We start from the raw sequence: 4,823 nt of genomic DNA on the forward strand, positions 1-4,823 counted from the left end.
GGCATGTGGTGCTGGGGGATTGAACCGCGGTCCCTGATGCTTTTGCTAAGCTTGTTCTAAGTAGGTGCTTTAGACCACTGAGCCATCTCTCCAGCCCCTCATTCATCTTATTATCAGGTATATTTTCCATATGGAGAAAAAAGTTCAGAGAAGATAAAGCTGTGTGACCTCAGAACAAATACCTCGAGTGGAAAGCAAAAATGTAAAACACAAGCCCTCTGAGTATTTTAGGCCCCTCTAACTTTCTTCAGTTCTCTGAGATTTGCCATTATGCAGATCCTCCACCACCCACTTGAAGTTGTTAGATTGTAGTGCTAACTAGTTCACACCTACTACATCATCATGCACATGAACATCACAAGGACTTGTGCTCTCTCTTGTCTGTATGGTCCACTACATCAGGACAATTGGGCAGGCTTTGGGTGATGAGCTTGATCAGAAGTTTCTCCTCTCATCCGTGGTAGGAACAGTTGGGAGCAATGTACCAAACTCAAGGGAGAAGCCTTGCTATCAGAATGTGAAGAATTAGTCTCCCTGGAGGTCACAGAGACATCAGAATGGATAAGCAAGAGGGATTGGATTCCTTACTTTCCAGGGGAACTTTAAAAATAGCAGCAGCCTGTTTCTGTTGGAACAATGGTAACAGAATATCCAGGGCACCTCTGTGCCATCCAGCAATTTCAACTTATTACTCAGGAAGTAGATACAGTTCATATAGATATTGCACAAAACAATGTAATGATTGCCCACTTACCTTGCAAGAAACTGGTACCCTAACCTGAACCTTAGGCTTTCATTGTTTGGTTTATTTGCCTAGAGGGGTCAAGCCAAACGTGGTACCACAGAGCTACTGTTTCATCTTCTCCCAAGTAGTAGAAATAACAAGTTACTGGTATACTCATTCATTCATGCATTAGACACCCAGTACTTTCAAGATATGACATTGGAGTAACAGGGTCAAGGATATTTTCCTTGCTCTTCTGAAGCTTGAAGCTTGATGGCCTTAGATCTTGTCCAGTTGTAATCAGAATAGTTGTGTGTTCTGCATGAATGACTTGATGTTTCTGGAGTCTGATTGCTCATATAATATTTGAGATTAGAGTAAGATCCTTTGGTGAAGGTGGGTACCAGTTTACACTTCTATATACTATTGCTGTCATCTATTCAACAAATATGTGGCAGCATTGTCCATGTACAAGGTGGAGTTCTTTGCAAGGTAATGTAACAGGGACACTTCCTTCTTGAAGCTTATTGTCTAGTGAGAGGTCAGAAATTGAGACCAAAGAATACAATACCATTAGATTTCATGTTGCATCACAAGGGTAAATAAGGTGCTAAAAGCAAGTCAGGGGACAAGTTCTTTGGAGAAAAGTGAAGTTAAGATGAAGGAGGATTGGCACATGGACCAAACTCAGGAAGGGAAGATCACTGGTAGAGATCATGAGGCAAGACAGAGGGTGATAAGTTTAGAGAGTCATAAGCAAGCTAGCATGACTGAGGGTGGAGGAGAAATAGATGGAAAGCAGCAAGAGGGATTTTTGCTGCTTTCCTTCTGTCTCTCCTCCACCCTCAGTCATGCTAGAGGAGGAGGAGAGGAGGGGAAGGGAAGGAAAACACTGATATGGAAGGAGTTGAGAACCAAAACGGAAAAGAAATGAAGGAACCAAATTATAAACTGTGTCTTCCAAGGGTGAGAATGTGGATAACCCGAGGCCACGTGGGTTTTTAGCAGCAGAATGAAGATGTTGGAAATGAGCTTCGGGACACGGCACATATAGCACAAGTCACAGGGAATGCGGAAGCGCAGGTCAGAGGCTGGCTGATTTGAGGCTTAATGGAAGGGACCTCTCTTTTTCCTTCTCCCCCTGCCCTCTGCCTCTGCTCCTTTTCCCTCTCTTTCCTCTTGGTTGGGATGTCCAGAAAGCCTTGTCACCATCACTGGAATGCAGGACTACAGAGCAGCTGCTCCATAGCCCCGCACCCAGCAGAGGTAGTTTTGTGACAGCGGGAGGAATTGCTGACTGTCGTTCCTGCTGGACCTCCTCACAGTTAAAACCACACTCCAGCCCATAAGAAGATAGAGACTGCCTAGAAGTGACTCAGAGTGGCACAGTTGATATTATCATATCCAACGATGCCAAGAATCTAAACTATACAGCTTGAATGAGGCCTCTCCATGACCAAGCTGCTCTCTTCTTTCCTTGTGTGGCTTTGGTATCAGATTCAGTTGTATCCACCCCAGACCCTGTGAGGCAGTGGTTCACAGCCTTCTGAGCTCCCTGCTCGGTCACTCCACTCACAAAGGCTTGAGTTCAGTGCACAGTAGAGGTATTTTCAACATAAGACAAGAACCACATGAAGAGCAAAGCTCCAGAGGATATCATTATATAACCCCTCACACAAACAAGAAAATTTACTAGCTGGGTAATTAAAGGATAAGACCAGGAGGTGAATATCAACAAAACTGGTGTTTTTGACATAGTGTTACAGCCTGAGGTGGAGTCCTGATTCTGTCACTGATGAGCTGTGCCACCAGGCAAGTCATGTCACCTCTCCATGCTTTGTTCCTCATGTCTGAGGCAGTGTAATAGCAGCTACTTCATAGAATTGGTGAGGGTTCAATGAGCTAGACCCTCTATAGCACTTCAAGACAGCTCCTGGACTGTAATTAATGTTACAGGAGAGTTTGTTAAATAAAAATGAAGAAAACAATCATTCTCTTTTCAAATAAGGTATGTAGAGGTGCTTGGCAGGGATGCCAAGGGAAAAGTTGTCCTTATAGTACTGGTGAGAGATGTGGGGGAGGAGGGTTTCTTGTGCCCAAGGGTGAATATTGATGGTGATCCAGAAGATAGGGTTCAGTGATATCTCTCTATTATATTTTCAAAATAATCAACCCAATGCAAACATGAATCAAAATGTTCTATTGTATCTCAGAATTGTATACAAATATGCCCACCTATAATTTTAATTAAAAAATAAAAATTTTAAAGACAAAAAGCCCTTAAACCCCTTAAATTTCTAGTTCATATTAATCTCTTTAGATTCATGTTATGATTTATACCTACAAGTCTCAAAACCTCATATGCAAGTAGGTGGAGCTTTGGGGAGGTAACTGCATTGTGGGTGTGTGATACTGGGTTAATCCATTCCCAGATTTATAGCTGGATGCCATTCTGGGGAACGACACTGAATGAAAGAGTGGGGTCACTGTGGGTGTGGCTAGTGGAGGTATATATGTACACCCTTCCTTGTCCCTTGCTTCTATTCTACTCCATGCCATCTACTCTATGGACTGCTTCTCCTTCTGCCACTGTGTTTTGGAACCAGACAACTATGGGCTGAAACCTTTACAAACTGTGAGCTAAAATAAATTCTGCTCCTTTAACTTGGTGTTAGGAATTTTGGCCCAGCAATGAGAAAGTAAGTAAGATAATTATCATTTAGGGAGCCAAATTTCCAAAAGTAAACTTGAAGGAAAAACACAGTAAGGGGCTACTCTGCACCCTCATAAAACCCAAACAGACATACAGCTTTATACACAGAAGGGCAGGGTTGTCCCTGTACTGGCCCTTTACAAAGTCAGATCTCTCATAACTTTGACATACCTCTGTTTTGACCTAAGTGCTTGGCTAAGGGAGAATGGATAAATCCACATTCTCCTTCATGTTCTACCCTATCCTACCCTACCCTATGGGCACTGAATTCTTAAAAAAAATAGAAGGAAAAAATGGAAACAAATATTTTGTAAATAAGAAAGGGAAGAAGTGTTGAAGGGAGGGGAGGAGATTGGGGAAAGAAAAGAAGTAGTAAGACACAGCATATACTGGTACAAATTCTCTGTGATGAGTGTTATCATTATGTATATCCAAAATAGATTTGTACTAATAGTGTTTAGACAAGATAACATGTCTGCATCTTGTAGCATGAATAACTACTACAAAGACAATATGCAATGTATTAATTATTGTAACTGTCCTACTAACCTACTTTGAAACTGTCTCATTGCTATTTCTTTCTCAATAAAATTAATAAAAAAATATAACAATAAAATTTTAAAAACATAATAAAAGAAAAGAGAAAAAGGAAAAGGGAGGGGAAGAAGGGGAGGAGAGGGGAGGAGAGGGAAGAGGAGAGAGGCTCCCTGAATTCTGAGTTCTGAGTCAGGACATTGGCTAGTAAGAAACATCTGTATTGTCTCCTTAATGTAAGAATGTGAAAGTGTAAATAGGATCTAAAAGATATAATGAATACTGTAAAAGGGAAAGAAACTGTTCAAATAGAAGGAATAACTTGGAGGAGAGAAAGGAAGAGAAAAAGAAATATATATGTATATACATGTGATAGTTTGGATAACTGAACCCTTAATTTTTTCTAGTCTATTGAAAGGAGAAGTTAACCCTTAAACTATTTTTCTCTCTCTATTTTAATTTTTAAAAAATTTCCACCAGTCAGTGAGGACTCAGGACATAGAGAACCTGTACTGTAACATCCTTTTACTCAGTGATATCCCAAATTTTCTAATCAAGGAGATTATGGGGCCAGAGAGGAAAGTGATCAACAATGTAGAGTGTGCCTAAGGAGAGTCACATAGAGAGAAAACATTCTCTCTGGCTTTCACAGTGATCAAATTGGCCAAGAAATGGCCCTGACTCATCCACATGGCTGACACTGAGAAAGGATGTACAACTGTGGTACAAGGTTTCAGGGTTTCAAATCCTGAGGGGATTTGACTGACCTTGTCAGATGCAAAAGTTACATTTCTTGTTATATAGGTCTTGCTTTATCTTGGTCTTAACCATCCAGCAGAAAAGTATAAAAAC

Source organism: Octodon degus, unplaced genomic scaffold (genome assembly GCF_000260255.1).
Source record: "Octodon degus isolate 3935 unplaced genomic scaffold, OctDeg1.0 scaffold00135, whole genome shotgun sequence".
NCBI lineage: Eukaryota > Metazoa > Chordata > Mammalia > Rodentia > Octodontidae > Octodon > Octodon degus.